This window comes from Lepisosteus platostomus, chromosome 27 (genome assembly GCF_059453375.1).
Source record: "Lepisosteus platostomus isolate fLepPlt1 chromosome 27, fLepPlt1.hap1, whole genome shotgun sequence".
Taxonomy (NCBI): Eukaryota; Metazoa; Chordata; class Actinopteri; order Semionotiformes; family Lepisosteidae; genus Lepisosteus; species Lepisosteus platostomus.
The window spans coordinates 6,036,190-6,054,948 of NC_142637.1; the positions used below are offsets into that span (position 1 = coordinate 6,036,190).

The window sequence follows — 18,759 nt, forward strand, 5'->3', positions numbered from 1 at the left end:
CATTTGCAATTTCATATATTTCCTAGTAAAAACATGTGTTAATACATCCTGTTTGCTGTGACATGACAGTACGGACCTTCACATGGGGAGATCCTGTGACGAAAGGGTGTCATCTATTTGTCTCCCTCATGTCCCTTTACTCTATTTCTTGTTGTTGGGTTTTAAAGTGGAAAGGGTGGGAGGTCAGCATATTCTCCCTAGTGGCATAACACAGAATCCAGTGCTAATTAAGACTGGAGCCCTAATGAGAGGCGCTAATGACTTTTTAATGTTGTACAGCTTTGCAGTACTTGTGACTGTGTGAGTCCAGATCAGTCCCTGGCTCTCTTCTAAACTCTAGACATCCGATTGTCTGTACATTAACAGTATTAGCACTGCCAGCAGGTACAGTTCTACCATAGATTTTACAGGCTTCTCTGTTTGTAACCTGACCGTCTATAACATGGGCTCAGACCTGTTTCATATGACTTGGGTCTGTTGTGTCTATTGTGTTTTCCATGTATTTGCTAGTTCCGGGCCAACACCCTGTGCCCGGTCACATCAGGTTAAAGGAAACAATCCTATCAAACGCAGTATCTTTAATGCCCTAGGGGCTAAAGAAAGCACTTTAAAATTGTTTCACAGTGATGACAGGCTGGCAGTGAAAATGGCTCAGAATTTGTGCAATACACACCTTGTCAGATCAAAGCTTCAGGTTTTGCAACTTGAGAATCCAGGATTACCTAGCCAGACTCAGACTCTTGAATTTTGACATTTGACCCCACTGCCCAAGAGAGAGAAGAAACAGTTCAGCAAACTGTTTAGAAAAAAATTGTACTCAGAGTCTCTATTTTATTTCTGTGGAGGCTGACTTTGGCAATGGCATCTGTTCCTGGCAAAACTGGAACAAAACATCTCATACTTACATAAGAAAGGTTACAAGGTTAGAGGAGGCCGTGCAGTCCATCTGGTAGTTAGTAGCTAATGGATCGGGGGATGTCATCCAGCTGTTTCTTGAAAGAAGCCACCCTGGGCTTCAACCACGTGGCTGGGTAGCTCGTTCCACACTCCTGCAACCCTTTGCGTAAAGAAGAGTCCCCTGTTCTTGGTTTTAAATGAACTTTATCTCTGCTGAAAGGGCTCACCTAAAAGGGATACAAAGAGGTTATCTATGGAAAGACATTTATATGCAAGAAATGGCACAGAGGGGGGTTCATTCACTAGAATTTAGTGTCTCTCGCCAGCAGAAGTTTGGGCTACAATTCCGGACGCTTCTCAGCTGATAGGAGTTTGATCCTCAGATGGGACACCTGCCCATGTGCAGATACCACTGTTGACACTGAACTAGCAAATACATCGAAAACCTGCAGGTCTGAGCCCACATCAGAATAGGTTGTGAAGCACAGAAAGGGTAGGTTGCACACCCTTGGGGCCCCTGGAAAGTAATAAGAGTGATGTTGCACAGGGTGTTCCGAGGACCTTGGTGATGTACAACTAGGAAATGTGAGGCTTCTGAGAAACTTGAGCTCAGAAACCTCTCTCTCTCGCGCACGCTTGTGTGTGTGTGTGTTTCCGGGACGGGGAAAGCCGCCGCATTCCTTGGATGAGCGTCAGTAGCCGCGGTCAGGACCCCTCACCGCCAGTCGCTCCCGACGCGTTCCGCCCCCCGCCGAGCAGCCCGGGCCAAGAATGTGGCGAATGGAGAGCAGTTCTTCTGCGGAAAACGCTATCAGCGCAGAAGCATTTCCTACACAACACACCTGTCGAGGGAAAAGAGGCTCAGAGAGCCGGAGTGGAGAAGAGAGAGACGGCCTCTCCTTCCAGCGTCAGGTGACACCGCAGTGACTTTCCTGCATTCCCTGGGACAGCTCCAGGAGACACCCCTCCACCTCAGGCCTCCACTGCCCGACAGTGTCCTTTTAGAAAACTGAACCCCGCCGGACCGGTTCAGTAATGCCTCTTTTCTTGTGTTAAGAAGGATATGGTGAAAGAGGAGCTCAAGGACCTCTACAAAGGAAAGGGGGCAAGTGTTGCATCCTGCAAGGTTTTACAGTTTCCCACAGAACGGCGATGGAGATCTCCCGTCTCTCTGCTGAGGCCCAGGGCACACAGACTGATGTACTGTCACAGAAAAAACTTCTGAGCCCTGTTTGGCTAGTCTTCCCCCTTTCCCAGCGGTACACCTCCTCCAGTAACAAAGGAAAGAGAGGGGCACCAAAGGGGAAATGAAGCAGGCTTGTTGCCACATTGCGGAAAAGACCGCAAAAATAAAGATGAAGGCTGTGGCCATAATCCTTCACCGTCACGTGACGTCACAGAGTGTTGGCGAGGTGCTGTTTTTGCTGTTTGTGGTTTTAGCTGTGCAGTGAAACAGATACCCAGGGCGCTTCACCAGACTCCAAGTTACGGGTCTTTCAAAAAAGGCAGAAATGAGGGAAAAGGGGAGATGCATGAAACTTTATCCCACTGCAGGGTGCAGAGTCAATAGAGGGCCTTTGTTACAGTCTCCAACACCAGCACGTTACTCAATGAGCCGAGGGCTGCCGTATGTATGTCTTACAGTCGCCCTGAGTTATAGGAGCCACATGAAAGAAAAAGATACTTTAGGCAATTGAAACAAATCAGTTTTTTTCAGCCCGTTAACCAGATTTATTAAAAAAAGATTTCTCTGGATCACGGAATCAGGGCAGATGAAATGTAACGTGATGCTTGCACCGTTTGTGAATTTAAGCGAGTGGCCGGCGAGTCCAGTGCTTTGTTCTCTCTGTCTGCTCTGTGTTTTTCGATTTGCCCCCTACACACTGTGCCCCTGCTCACCCACGTGCCCACCGCAAGTGGCTGACTAGTGACTTGACCAGTCCATTGGTCACTGGTCCAGAGGTCAGTGCCATAGTCAATAGGATACATTGTCAAATTAGCAACTGACGGGCGTGACAGAGCTGATCGAAGTTAATTGATTAAAGTCGGGCCTTTGAAGTGTGTCATCAGCTGCTGGCTTGTTAATTGGCTCCTACATGTGTGTTAACTCTGGAGTCGTGGTTACAAGACCTCAGTCCCACTTCAAGGCTGTCGGAGTGGACGTGTGCTTTTGCCATTTCTCAGACCAAAATTAAAGCTTTGGCAGTCAACTAGTACTGCAGGTTCCAATGCGTCCTGGCCCTGCACTGGCACCAGAGAAGATACAGTGCAAGAAGTTCGCCAAGGACTCCCCTGATGAGGAAACAAGACAACAGCGTGGTCTCTAAAACATTTAGAGTTGTATCATTTAGAGAACAGCTGTGCTGGAGATGCATATGAATGCAAATAAATTTGGCTGCAAGTGCTGTTTGCTCCTTTCTCGGTTCAAGAGCGTGCCCAAAACCAGCTACGATTTTCTCGTGCTGTTGTCAACAGTAAAGGAATCTCGACGTTTTGTAAAATCAGCAGAGAGTGTGGCTTTTGCTTTTTAAGTTTGATCTAACTCGGGAACAATTCGGCTTTCATACCAAGGGGCATTCCACTCTGTCCAAAATCTCCCGGCCCAAAACGGAGCTCCTGTTCTCCGCTGTGCCTGGAGCGAACTTGAGTGTGTGCTCTGCATCACTCCAGAAGCAGCAGGAGTTTCAGTTTGGAAAAGAAGTTGGAGTCACAGTGGTAGTTGAAGCAGTATTTTGTCATAGTCCAGAGGTGGAAGAATCTTTTTCCGTAGTAGTTTATTATTTTGAGAGACGTCTTATTTATTACCTTTGTATTTTAAATAAGCCCTGTAATCCCCTGTACTTCAAAACCTGCTGGCTTTTGGGAATGTATTCTGCGTAATTCTCCCTTGACTGGGGATCAGGGGGGAAGTGGGGATTATGCACTTTAATGACACTTGCTTTATCCCTGTAAGTCACTGGACTCTTTTCACATACTGAACCAGAACAGAACATCTGTTCAGAGTCTTGGTTCAGGCAAGCTGACAGCTTACAAGACTCATTCTAAGACGTTTCTCAACTGGCAGCCTTTGCCGTCTGCTCCACTGCAGCACTTCGATTAACTATCTCTTTAATTGCGATATTGATTGTGTGCCTTACCAATTAAATAATTAAGGAGCTGGTTGCAGAGAACTTGCGTGATGGAGTGCATTGGGATGGTCATGGGTTGTGCAGGCCTGGTCTACATCATGACTCATCTTCGTTGAGCCCTTTAGCTCAAAGACAAATGATATTTTTGCACAAGGAAATTCTATGAAAACCGGATGCTCTGAAAAAAATAATGACTTATAAACAGTGGCTAAACAAATGGATCTGAAAATTATTAAAAGGCAGAGTTTTAAGACCCTGGTGCTATTAGACATGAGTGGGTTTTTAATGCTACAGTTTCCCATGATCATTTAAATGTAGGTGTATAAAAAAACAACATATTAAATGTGAATATGGAAAACTTGTGCTGTATCGCACTTCACACAGACTGTAAATAGTCTCTGTTTTCTTCTTCTACAGGGGGAGCGGCTGTGGATTACAGCTGGATCACATCTGGACTGAAGGTTAACCACTAGTCTGGCTGTATCGGAGAGGGTTCCTGGCACCGTGATTTGATGCAAAAACAGAAACCAAAATCACATTGCCAGGGATTTCCACTCTGTTACAGGTTGCTCCTTCGGGCTGTGGTGTTGATGACCAAGGAGGTGCCTGATAAGTCCCTCAGTTATGCTGCTCAAGTTGCAGGAGCCTTCTCAGACCGTTCCCTGACACTGGGTTTAAGATGGATGGATTTGAGGCAGAACAAAATAGATGGAAATGCTTTCTCCCTAATCTGTGGAGACAGGGTAGGAGGGGTTTGTTAAAAGCACCGTCATTGCTGAACTTGTTAGGTATTTAAACAGTACTTGCTTCGGAAAAGGAAACATGAAAACGTGCTGCCCCTGTGAGAAACTGTGAGAGCAGTTTTGGGAACATTTTGGGGATGAGCGAAAGCTAAAAAAAGGTCGATAAGACTGCTATTGTTTTTGTTCTCGATGCACTTCAATTATCCTTAGCTCAGCGCCATTGGAAAACATCAGAGTTTCAGCCTAGAAAGAATGATTTAACAAAACACACCATTTTTGTGCTTTTGTGCAAAACAAAAACTAGTTTGAGTTTTCAGTTTGAGTGCCGAAGTGAGGGGAGGCTCAGATTTGACTGAACAAAACATGACAACTTGGGGTAACAGCGAAATGCCTGTGATGGTATGGTCTGTTAAACTGCAATTTTGCATCTATAAAAAGATGGGAAAGTGTTCGAAGCTAGTTTAATTGCATATTATATACTTGAGAAGTGAATTATAGACAGTTGTCCTGATGCAACATATAATTATCTGCAGAATGAAAAACAAAGGCAGTGAAGAGAATAGTTTTTTTTCTGTGTTTAAGGTCCTGCACTGTGCACATCCTGTAGCCCAGTCCCTTTCTGAAGGCACAGAGCTTAGCTAATTGGCGAGCATTGTTCCTATCAATATATTGTTCACAGTGGCTAAGTTCAGTGCCCGAAGTGAAACAGTGGATGGGATGTGCATGCACTGATGGAGATCACGCGTCTCTCTTCAGAGGAAGATAACCCAGAACAAATCCCGCCCTCCTCCCGCGGAGCTGCTAGCCAGAAGGCAGCAGGAGTAACTGGATGCCTAGAAAGTGTGCAGGCATGCTGGGTAAATGTCAGGCTAGTCCTGGCTTGCAAGAATCCAGCTCACGTCCCTCAAAGGACTGGTACACTTACGGCCCTGCTCCTGTCCCTGCTGTTGGAGACTGGGGGGAGGCGCGCTGCGTGTTCTCCAGAAACGCACAGAGAGGTAGGCTACCTGCCCAGGCCATTAGTATGAACACTCTGGGGCAAAGTAGTGTGAACTGCACTTCAGTTAAAGAAAGCTGACATTCATCAATCTCAGACTGACGGTGTATTCTTTCAGCAACGACACAAAATGCAAGGGCCCGAAAATAAATGAGCAGCAGCACCCATCTCACTCCCTTTCTTGTGAAAATCTTTGAAATATGATTGTTAATTTGAATGATTCGTCTAATCTGCCCTGGCCGTAATCAGTTACAGTTCCCTCCTTTTGCAACTGCAGTGATGACGCAGCCAAGTGCATTGTTGTATTGGCCTAATGACATGTTGCTGCTGGGGCTGTGACCTCCCGTGCCTACTGAACTGATATCAGTGTGTGTACGGAATACTGGCTCAGTTCAGCAGGAACAGGAGTTAAGCCCAACTGTACACCATTACCTCATCACCACCCAATCAGCATGCAGCAATCCTGAAGGGGGAGTGGTCATGAGTTACAATAGACCTCAAGCTACAGGAAGAGACCCTCAGCTCCAGTCTGGTAGTCCAGGACTCCAGGTTTTTGTTTTTTTCCTCACACCTGAACTCTTTTTGACCTACATGGATTCAGAAACTTGCAGAAGTGGATTCATTTGACCCTTTTTTTTCTAAGGCTGAAGCATATGGTAGTTAAAAGAAACCTGCAGCTCTGTTGGTGGACTGTGGCTTTCAAGGAGCAAAGCTGAGGAAATCTGCTGTAGAGCACAAGTTTAGCCTTTTCAATACACCCCTTTGGACCATGCCAAGCCATCCAGAGGACATCATGCAGAAAATGCCCAGCCATTTACATTGGTGAGACAGGAACAAGACTGACAGATTCTTTCAGGGAATATGTCAGAGTTGTGAGGATCAAAGATCTCTCCAAACCAATATTTCCCTCACAGAGGGGTTTCAGAATTCCTGTTGCGGGAAGACATCCAAAACCAAATGATCCTAAAACCTGGATCACATCTTTCCCCTTCTCTCCACGACAGACTCATCTCCTTCTAACTCATCTTTATTCATTTGCTGGTTTAGCTTTCCACACCTCTCCTCCTGTTCTCCTTGCCTGATCGTTTTGCAACTTTCCCCCTAAATAAAAACATATGCTATAAGTCTCACTTCATTGTATTTAGATACATTAGGGGTTTTGGTCATTAACACCTGAACTGACAGTCTGTTTGTACCCACTGTGAGGAGAACAATGCGCAGTGTGTAAATGAATGTCTCCATTCTGAAACGATGATTGGGAAAAGGCAGGCTGTATTGAAAATTTGAAAGACATTTTCTCTTTCCTCCGGCACACTATTGGTCTGTGCTCTAAAAAAAATTCACTTTCCTGTAACAGGAAGGCTTGTAGGAGACAATACAGCTCTCTGAGAACTACACTTTCCATTGATTATGGATGCTTTTTGCTGCTGGCGTGGAATTTGCACAATTATTTTTAACCTTGCAGGGCTTATTATACCCTGTAAGCGATACAGGAAGGTCTTGCAGACATCGGCCTTGAAATCTATTACAAACGGGAAGCCCAGTCTCGAGAGACTCCCTCCAAGAAATTAAAGACATTGATTTTGCTCATTTTTGCTTCTCTCCCTCAGAGGAGGGCAGCTCGGCTGATGTTTGGTTTGGGCTGTAACTGAATGCTTTTGGGTCACTTGTCTCCCTTGTTAAGGACTTCTGTGAAGTCCAAAGTAGACACTCATTAACATAAAAAAAAACAAACTTGTGCAAGAGCAGGAAAGCAATCGCTTTCTAGAAGGTAAGCGTGTAAGCAAGGCAGGGCCTGGCCATCATTGGGATGGGAGACCTCCCAAGAAAGCCAGGTTGCTGCTCCTTGCTGTTTGTGGACCAGTAAGAGGCGCTGTTCCCTCTGGATCAGAATTGCACTGTGCTGTAGGAAGTGTTGTCTTTCAGATGACACACTAAACTGAAGTCCTGACTACTTATCATTAAAGATCTGTTATAAAACTATTGGTGTTAACATTTATGCCACAGTTAAATTCTACACTGGCCTGTCACAATCTGGTCTCCCTCAAGCTCCACCTTAATTCAATTGGTATAGCAGTTTTCTCACTTAATTACCCGATCTGCTCTTCGTGGGAATATTGGTGCAGAAACTATATCCATCTCCGTCTGGGGGTCCCAACTGTGGGAGATAATGTGGGTCCCCTCCTACTGTCTACTCTGGACCTTGGGGCTCCATCTGCGTGGAGCTTGTATGTTCTCCTTGTATCCGTGTGAGCTTCCTTCCAGGTACTCAAGTTTTCTTCCACAGTTCAAGGTCATACTGGGAGGTCAACTGTCATCTGTAAAATTGGCCCTGGTGTGAGTGTGTGTGTTTGTGTCTGTGTCTGCCCTTTGACGGACTGGCGTCCCATCCAGGGTGTACCCTGCCTTCAGCCCAAGGCTTGCTGGGATAGGCTCCAGCTCCCCCATGACAATAATTGGAATAAGAGGGTTAGAAAATGAATGGATGTACATTGTGCAGATGTGCAGCATCTGCAATTTTACTATGGGATCTTACTTAAGGGAAGACACAAACCGAGTGAAGTTTACGCAAAAGAACTGCCCTTATTGAATGTCCTTGTTGAAAAGGAGAAAGATAAGGAAAAATCCGTAGGGATCTTTCCCCAAAAAGTGTCCTGTCTGATCCACACATCGTGTTCTCACACACCTGACACCTTGCAAAGGTCCCTGCAGAAAACTCTGCTCCTGTTAGCGAGACGCTGCAGCCAAGCTATGAGTGGGAATGGGAAATTACTGGAACTTTACAGCCCCAAAGATAAAATTTCAGCTTCTTTGTACTTCGCAAAACAATTTGCTCTGTGGACATGCTGATTTCCAAAGTGGGGATTAGAGCCCAGGCCTTTACCACCAGATTCAGTTTCCATAGTGACGTCAAGGGAACATTTATTTTAAAATGATACATTCTGAGGCTAACCAGATTTCATAATTTAACAGGTTTGTTTTGCTGAATTTTCCCTTTGTCGCCGTTACCATGATTGAATCGGGTTTCCTCATAACTCAGAGCTGTGCTGGGTAGGGTTTTATAATTGGCTTGTGTTGAGCAACACCAGCTGAGCTCACAAAAACAAAATAATTTATAACACTTTTTTTTTCTCTTTTCAGGAGAAATGACTGAATGAAACAAGCTGTCCTCAAACCCAGGCAGCACGGAAACAGCAGGTCCCATCACTTCACAGTATGGGTCACCAGCCATCATTACAGTATTATGGGTTTTAATCACACAGTAAAGGCAAAATACATTTATTTTTTTTAATGAAATACATGTATTAATCTGAAATTTATTAATTTAAATTTGAAGCACTAAGAAACTAACAAAGCTTCTAAATTGTGATCCAGGTTTTCATCACTTTGCTCCGTTTTGCTCATCTTAATCCTTAACTTCAAAACTAAGGGCATAATGGAATCAATGACAGGAGTAGTGGAAACCATGTAAAATCACCATTTAATGACAATAAAATGAATAATTAAATGAAAATGCAGCTAAAACACGGAATACACATGGATGAGTATGGTGAGGCATGATGGGAAAATCAGGTGATTGTGATCCGAGTTGATCTGGTGATCTGAGTTGTCATTTGGAAAAGACATCAGAAGCAAAGATTGCACCTGACCCACATCACCAATGTGCCATCTTGCACGCTAAAAGGCAGACACATATTGCAGCAGAGCAACAGGATGGAAAGGTAATGGTGCTGAAGACTGTAAAACTGTCTGGACATGTGCATGCTGCAGTACATGGTTGTCTGCGGTGTCTCCTTCAAGAGGTAATATCCCTACAGGTCCCAGCTCGCTCACTCTGTCCCGCTGGCTCTAGGCTCCCGACGTTCCAAAACCTTCACATCATATTTTAGGAGAAGAGCCTTTTCAACCGTAGGCCCCTGTCTTTGGATACACTTCCTGTCTCGCCTCAAAAACGTACTTGTTTTTCCTCAGTTCTTAACTGTTTCTTTCTTTTGATTTAATAAATTAGCACATTTTTATTGTATTATTCTTTTATTCACTTCTGTGCATTTTTCATCTTTTCCCCCCAGCTGTAATTTTTGCAGAGTGTCTTGAGAATCCTCTGATTGCAAGGTGCCTTGGAAGAATAAATTTGATCAACTGATTGCATCTAAATATGAGTTGTTATTGCTTCCTTCTGAGAATTTGTGGGGTGCTGGCAATACCTTCAGAAATGGCATTTTTTCAGTTACACTAATATGCCCCCAAGCTCTGGAACTCTTTGCCCAAGGATATTAGAGAGTCACCTTCTCTAGACTCCTTCAAATCTAGACTCAAAACCTTCTTCTTCAGAAAAGCCTTTACTGAACTGGTTCCATTCTTCACCCCTCTGCTCTTCTTAATACCACCTTCCACGGTCTCCTCTATTGTTATTGTTGTATTGTTGTAATTATAATTGTGTCCTATCTTGTGAAATCTTCTTAATTATTGCTGTAGTCTTCTTATTTATTGTTATTGTCATCCTGTAAAGCGCTTTGAGAAGCCATCTTTAAAGGCGCTATATAAAATAAAGTTTATTATTATTATTATTATAATAAATTACTGCAGGTTACCAGTGCTTTGTTTGGTTTCTCTTTGGCGTTCCCAAAGGTAAATGTACTTCTTTAAGTAGAGACTCTATATTGATTTATACATAAAAGTAATATTTGTATACACATCATCCAGATGGTGTTACACATTGGTGATGGTGACAAGGAGTCCCCATTACATAACTGCTAAGAATTATTATTATTATTATTATTATTATTATTATTATTATTATTATTATTAAAGGCATTTTCAGCAGCAGGTCTGTTATTATTTTCCCAATTATAGGACCCATTTAACGATCTGGTCTCGTCAGGTCGCTTTACAAAGAGCGAGCTGCTAAATGCCACGCTGACACCAAGCAAGACCTTTTTTTAAAAAAACAGTTGTGTTGGCCTTTTGTTGTAAAAATAAACAAAACAGGAAAATAGCCTTGCCATCTCCCAGCACTCTGCAAAGGGGACGAACACATGGCACCCTTCGGCAATCGCATTCGGAAAACATCTGAGCCCATGTTTTCGATCACGCCGGAACGATTTTCTTCCACATGCTCCGCCAGACGTGGCAGCAGCTCTGCTCGGAGTCTGCTGACAGCTGGAGGCCACTCCACTGCCAGTTCTGATCAGGGGGTGGTTCCAGATCCAGCGAGCACCTCTGGATTTGGGGGGTAGCCCGGCCCCCCAACACGCAGACTTTCAGTGACAAGTCTCCAGGCCGGGGATCTCTAACTCGGCTCCTGGAGGGGCTGGAGTCTTCTGGGTTTGGAGCTGGATCAGGAGCACCTCAGTGATAAGAAATGGGGCCGTGATCACGGACAGTGTGCAGCTGTCAGTGGGCAAGAACGTGAATCAATAGATCTGTGATCCCTGCTCCAATTGGCCAACCGTGATTTTTTACTCTAGAACTCAACTCTCACACAACCCCATCATCAACCAGCTCGCGACAGGATGGATGCACTGCTTTTGGCATTACAGCACCCTGAGTAATTCTATGCAAATACTATGGGCAAGCTGAGACCGCATCGTCTGTTGCCAATTAGCGTAGGTGGCAGGATAAAAACGTGATTGCAATTGTCTAATGTAAAAGGAAACATTCTTACCTTCTGCAGTCAGTTGTGGTTGAAAGAATGTCTGTTTTGTCTTCTTTGCCAAAGCTTGTTTCCTGCTGGCCATTATCCTTGTTGCCTAATTACAAGATCAAAAACACAAGACTCGTCATGATTTTGAACAGCATCTTTCACGTACAATAACTCAAGACGCTTCACAAGAAGAAAAAGAAAATTAAAACAGTCCCAATAAAAATGCGGCAGGATAAAAACCCAGTACACTACACCACAATGAAGTTCAGAGAGCAGAGATGGTACGTCAGATAATAAACGTCAAGGCAGAAGAGTACGGTGTTGATTTAGATTTAGAAGTAGTAACCGTGTCACAGTTTCGCCTGTGGGAGATCACTGCACAGTCCAGGAGCTGAAGAAGGGATCTGGGCTTGGTCACCAAAGGAAAGTCATTAAGTTCTAGTTACTGACAGAAGTTCAGAATCCTGAGTGTTGGGTGAAAAGCAGATTGCAGAAGTACATAGCTAGCATAAATCTTAGACATTAAACATAATACACATACTGTACAGTACTTATATGTGCAACAACAATTAGCCCACAGTCTCCACTAGTTTTTTCCACTAATTCAACAGCAGTCGCAGTTATGAATACAGCTTGGGCTGGGTGGGGAAAAAAACAGCTCACCATTAATATCCCTTTTCTCAATTTCACCAATAAGCAGTCTTTGATTTCCACATCTCCACTGACATGGCGTACAGACGATGTGAAGAACCTGCCAGCACAGCCCAGGTCAGGTCAGGAGGGTACAAGGGATGAGAACTGTCTGAACGGAGAAAAAAACAATAAGGAACTGATTTCAGGAATAATTCATTTAGCCCCTTTTGTTGACATAATGAAGACAGCACTCCATGCTGTTTCACCTACTGGCACAAAAAAGACAATTAACTAAGGGTAAATGTTTCAGCTTCTTCTGTTCCATTACACAGATTAATATTTGTGGCTGATGCTTTCATCCAAAACAAAGCAACATCCCCACTCAGTATTTGAGCCTGCAACCTCCTCCATTAGAGACCAGAGGTCCTGCCTACTGCTCCACAGAGCTGCCTTGCACCAAGTCAAGTGAGAGCTGAGGATCATGGGATATGATCCCGATCCCTTGACACAGTTAGACTATACCCAGCAAGCCCGGTGCTGCTGACTAGCAATACCCACAAGATGAGCGTTCAGCCTGGGTGACCTGCACCCACCTACAGTTAATGGCATTGTCTTTGCTTCAGAGCCTTACCTTGAATCCACCAAAACCCGTAGTTCTAACCTGGAGTAAAATATCTGAATGAAACTGTCTGAAAAGAAACATAGCTTTGACCTTCTAGTTAAAGATTTTCAACTTTTCAATTTTTTTCTATGGGGTGACATTTCTATAGTTTTTGGGAGAGTTTTGCAGAACTGTTTGCACAATATGTGAGCATCTGTGACAAAACCAGGGTAACTGTAAGATTCATGACCCCCAAGTGCCTCAGTACAATGCTCACTGTACTGTACTGCACTGTAGAAGTGGATTCTACCATTGAAGGGGTGGGCACCCTGTGATTGATTAGTATTTCAGCCAGGTGGGACTCACCTATGCTCATCTTACTCCACACTGCACAAACCGGGGACGCACTCCTCTAGTCTCAAGTCTGGATTTTACTTAAAACATAAAAATACCTTAAAACACAGGCCATGTGTAAAGTTTTGTTCAAAACATTGTTCCAAACTAAGTGCAATTTTAATAAAAATGAAAAACATTGACATGCCCGATCAAGTACAAGTGAAAAGCTGTCCCTTACTCCAGATGGGGACTAGTGCTGTAGATCATTACCTGTCTTGTGATCACCTGAGGGCATGCGTAGTTATTAAAGAGCTGGGTACATCCATGCCTGCACGCAACAGCTATTAACTCCAAGCACTTCAATTAGATAAGAGAAAGAGCTTGTTGTGGGGGAAATACTCGGCTGATTATCAGCGAGGATCAGCCCATGACATGTTGAGTTATATAGCAAATGACCTGTCGACTAATAAACCCAGGAATTTGTAAAGAAGATTTTTCATCAGGCGCTGCTGGAGAACAGACAGCCCATCGCCTCGAGATTTATTTTTTATCCCTGATTAGCGTTAGCTGGAGACGCAGGAATTTCCTTTCACCACAGAATAACAGACACCTGGGTGAAGGCCGAAGTCAAACCTGCAGAAAAAAAAGGGATCAGTTTGGAAACCGGATGAAATGGAAAGAAAATCAGCAGAATTTACAATTTAAACCAAAAATGCATAGTCATCCGGAGGCAGCCAATAATGAACTGATTGAGCTGGTAAGGAACTGAGCTGGATTGAAAACCCACCAACACACTGGCCCCCCCAGGAAAAAGACTGCCCGCCCCTGGCTGAAGATGCACACTGGGGCTTCCCAGTCCTTGGCCTGGTTTTGATTCAATTTTGATTCCAGACGAGCTTGTGACGTAACTGAAGTAACGAGGTGCTTGACTGGAGCCCCTGTGTCATTTCTTTTCTCCTCCCAAAGTGGAGGACTGAGCTCCTGATGAAATGCAACGATGAAAAGCCCGACCTCCAAAAGCGATTTAAGGGCTCGAAGGCCACGGAGAGCTCAAAAGAATTCTATTCAGGGGTGGATCCAGGGCTTCATTACTTAACCGAGGGCTGGGCTGGAACCAAAACCAGTCCCCGGTGAACAGCACAAACAAATAAGGCTGCAGATTTGCAAGGACAGTGAAATGACCTGAAGATTGGTCTTGGATTGGTGTCCTGTCATCAGTTGGGAGAGTGGGGGTGAAAATAATGAATTCCCTCTTGCATGAAAAATGGCTTTTGCTTTCATACAAAAGAGAAGGCGAGATCCTCTTAATCTTTTGCAACGGGCATAGCTTTACTTTAACAACTAACTGCACACAACCTTTGACCCCGGTGTACCACCCAATAGAATCCTTCATCCCAAAGTGGAGAGCTGCATCAGGGTGCGTTGGCTGCATAGGACCTATGCTACTTCCTTGCTCATTCCATGTGGAATTAACAGATTCCTCTGCTGTAAGGGGGTGTGATGGAAAACAAGACTCGAGACATAACATGCTTATCCTAACCGAGGCCAGTGTTTGAAAATAAAAAAGGCAGACATGTGGCTCTTTAAGAGGGTTGCGATCAAGGCATTGCAGACAGACTCACTAGACCAAACAAGGTTTGCAATTTGAAAGCAATTAATCCTATCTGTGTCAACACAGGGATCAGTCAAAGCCGGAGGTAAAATGGGTTTCTCTGCCTCACGCTTCGTCGAATTTAAGGATTTCCCATCTGCTTATTACCGTTACAGACAGGCAAGCCTGGTCTTTCCTTCACACCCAAGTATCTGCCCCATATTCACAGCCGGGAAACCAAACGCTTCTTTTAAAGGTCTTCAGTCGAAAGAATGTCGAAGCGAGGAGATTTATGAGTGCAATTGCTGTGCCTCTCCCATTCGGGAACAGTCTGTGTGAAATCAAACCCTCCTCTGAGTTGAGAATGTTATTAGGCAGTGATTACAAGGTGCTGCAGGACAGGTGTGGGGGATATGCCCTGAGCCCAGGTGTGCTCTGAAAAGCAGCCTTTCGTGATAAATGGCTTTTGGCACCCTGGTGCTTTCGAAATCTTTTCAGCGAAGATGTTTGCAATGCTGTCGTGATCCCAACTCACACTGAGACAGTGCAGTACATTCCTTCAGCACAGGAGGTATGGGGATGAAAAAAGCTTTATAACATGATCTCATAGGTGCTTCTCAAGAAAGACTGAGAGAAGTAAAACCTCCAATAGATTTCATCCAGCAGGAAATTAGGTGCAAACCTACAAAGATGTTTCCAGCTGTCAGATTTTAGATTGCCTTTCAGGGCTTTATTTTCATGTACCACAAGACACCCGGAAACTTCATAATGTATGGAAGAACAGTTAAGAGATTAAGAGGTGGATTTGGTCACAAGGTGCTGAGCTGATGAAAATCTGCAGACACAGTGGCCCTTCAGGATCAGAGCTGGGCAATTGTGGATTAAGACATACGGACAACACCATCACACGAGAGGATAAATATGCAAATAAGAACAAGGTGTCCCCTATGCTCACTAGGTTTGAGATGGGAATGGATTTTAAAATCACCCTAACAAGGAAGGATGTTTCTGTGCAAACACTACACCTTTCTCCAGATGCATATCGGCACTTAATGACTGTGATCAGCCTGTTCTTCCCTGATCTCCCTCAAACCCAGTCAAAAGATGACAGATGGCACCGATTCGTTCAGGAGAGTTAATGGGAATTTGATTTTACATACAATGGTGCTGCCAACTGCTGAAGATACAAAGCATCACATAAAAATCACGCGACTAGCTAATTTAAAAAGCACATTCAATGGACTTGTGTTTATCAACTTTCCGTGGCATGATTAACTATTTAGCACAGTTTTCATGCTCAAACTTAATAGAATTCTGTTTTACGGGCAGTTTTCACATCCCTCCTTGTCTCAAAGTATGGCAGAGTGCAAGGAGTCACATGTTCATCCTCAGACGGTTTGTGGTCTCTCACAGGCACCTGGCATTTTCCTGTTCTGCGCCGACTCCCATCTGACCCAAGTGCTCAGAAGAAATGTGAAGAACGCGCCCGCCTGTGACTTTGGGTCCTCTGGGCTGGCAGGTCAGGTGGTGTCGGACGAGCACGTGCTTTGCTTGCACGAAATCGTTCTTTTTAAATACGTTTCCCATTGCTTCTCCAGCCACTGGAAAGTGCGCACAACCACGCACAAGCCGGCCAACGATAAAAACAATGACAATAACAATCACAAAAAAAAAAGGCCAGATCGTAACAGATTAAGCTTTCGCGGGACTAGAAAAGATATTTCCTGTGTGAGCAGACGGTGATCAAGAGAAAATAAACAAGGTCACGTCTATGCAATAGCGGCCAGACATTATGGTAAGACATTACCGTACCACTGTGTATAAAACCAGCAAGATGCGCGGCCTGCAAGTCTTAACTTAGTATCGATTCGTTCAAAATGCACCGAGACCGCTGTATTCCCATAAGGTGTAGAACATCACCGACCTCAGCCGTCTGAAATGGGAATTAGTGCACCACAGCCCCTGACTGCAGCTTTTCAGGCTCCGGAGGAAACGACGAGGCCAGAGATCTTTCAACCGCATTGTAACACTTACAACAGCAAGCGGTCTAGGATACACAGTTACAGTATTGTGCCCACGTCTGCTGACGCCAAAGTAGGGACCTTGTTTGGTTTTGTTCAATATAACACGGTTGTTTAAAGTTAATATGGCTACCTCTAATGTCACAAAGACAGGACCACAGTTTCATCAAGTATTGGCCTTCCGTTCTTCCATACACGATGAAGCTTTCCGTGTGATTGTGTTCATTCTAAATAAGTGGCGTTATCTTTTTTTTTTCTTTTGATTTGTTCAATTGCAAAGGAAAGAGAAACACAAAGCTCCGAACGAGTTGAAAGCCTGAGACGTCCACATGGTTGGGCGCGGCACGGGGCGTTGGGGGTTTAAATGACGTCACGTCCGCTCTCGCGGGCCACCCTGCTGGAGCGCCCCCTCGGGGGAGAAGGAGAAGCACGTGGCGCCAGCGGACCCGCAATCTCCCGTTTCTCGCGCAAAGGTGGGCCGCAGATCAACTTAATGGCTATTGCATAGAATACAATAGTTCAGTGTTAATTCTATTAATGCAGTTAGTGGAGTAAATGATTTTTTTTGTTCTTACAGGTTAAAATGTAGCTCGCCGCCATGGAGATGACTTTGTTCCAAGTGAACGACAAATGACCACGATTATGCAGTCTATGTAAAACTAAATCGCTCAAGGCAAACCCCCCCTCCATCTAATCTCAGAAGTGTCGGTTTGACAGTTTGAAACCACAGATGCTGACTTGCTGACTTTTATAATTAAAATAAAAACGCACTGCATCCCCGCGGGGCCTCGATGTTATCTTACTGGAGCGAACGGTGCTCCGGTAACATCCGAGACAATTGCGTCTGAAATTCCATCCATCCAGTTAATTGCCTGCAGCCGTCAACACCTACAGGGTCGCCGCAAACCGGGCGAAGCCTTGCTGTGTGGGACTTCACGTTCCGCGGGGTACAGACACTCGCGGTTTGAAGACACGAGTTGTTCTGGCTCAGTGATGCCTTCGAAAGGGGACAGGGAAACCGAAGCATGCGGATAATTTAAAAAAAAACACACTCTGGCGACATGCAGACTCCACACAGCAGGTCGGAACGGAACGCCCAATTAAACTCTTGGGAATTTGATCCAAGAACTGTGAACAAACTGGCAACGCCGCACAAATCTTAATCCTGCGTCTAGAAGTGAGGAAATGGCCATACTGGTATCATTTCCCTAAGTCTGGAAATTAAAAAGAGAACGACGTACAATCTAAATCGCTATTAAAAATTAACCATGTGAATACTGTTCATGTTAACTTACTTATCTGTTATGATCTCGGTCTTGTGGGTTCGAGTTTAATTGTACTTGGTGCACTTTCATAAAAATGATCACACTGTATATATTTTTTTGTTTTCAGCCAAATCGTGAACATGCTTTGTGCATTTCAGTCTTGTTCTCTGCGTAACAATCACTTCGTTGAATTGAATTAAAAATTATTCATTTTAAGTGGGAGCAAGAACGTATGGAATCGTGCCACGTGGCATAACTACAGGTCTGATTTCGGGAAAAACTACACTGTGCGAGATTAACACAGTACCGGTAATAGCTTAATATTACCATTTCACTGGACACAGCGTGGTGATTTCTTTCTTTACAGAACGGCCCCACCTAGTGGTTGTTAACTCCAAACCTCGCGGTATGTACTGTATAATGTACAATATAATGCCCCTATAATGTATGTTTATTTGAGCAAACGTTATTTATTTTATATTGTAGTTGTTTGTTTATATTTTCGACGTCTAAACGCCTTTCAGTAGGTGTAGGGCTGTAACTGGATTGTTAAAAGTAGAATATTAAAATTGATATCAATGTACCTTAACGACTTTAAATATACAAAGACACAATGGCCACAAAATAGTTTATTTTATTGTTTATTATTTTTAAAGTGTAACTCAGTTTAGTACAACTACTTTGCAACAAGCTCTGAGAATTATAGAATTTAATTCTTGAATCTTGAACAAGCTCTGAGAAGTATAGAATTTAATTCTTGAATCTGAAAAAAAAACATTAATAAAATGATACATTCAGTTGCTACAATACTTTCTTATAATGCTAACATAGGGGTATGAAATATTACAGATGCTAAAAAAAGAATACATTTGCATACAGCACATTGAATTGCACACGGATGTC

General features: G+C 44.0%; 2 long non-coding RNA genes across 2 annotated transcripts; one reads left to right on the forward strand and one right to left on the reverse strand.

Annotated features, from left to right (window-relative positions):
• Positions 1 to 897: 897 nt before the first annotated feature.
• Positions 898 to 14,197, reverse strand: LOC148639148 (uncharacterized). Its single transcript, XR_015930812.1, has 3 exons — positions 12,073 to 14,197; positions 11,431 to 11,515; positions 898 to 1,124 (listed from the first exon to the last, which is right to left on the reverse strand). It is a non-coding gene; the product is annotated as an uncharacterized LOC148639148 (long non-coding RNA).
• LOC148639149 (uncharacterized) lies at positions 5,778 to 9,920 on the forward strand. Its single transcript, XR_015930811.1, has 2 exons — positions 5,778 to 6,587; positions 8,907 to 9,920. It is a non-coding gene; the product is annotated as an uncharacterized LOC148639149 (long non-coding RNA).
• Positions 14,198 to 18,759: the final 4,562 nt, after the last annotated feature.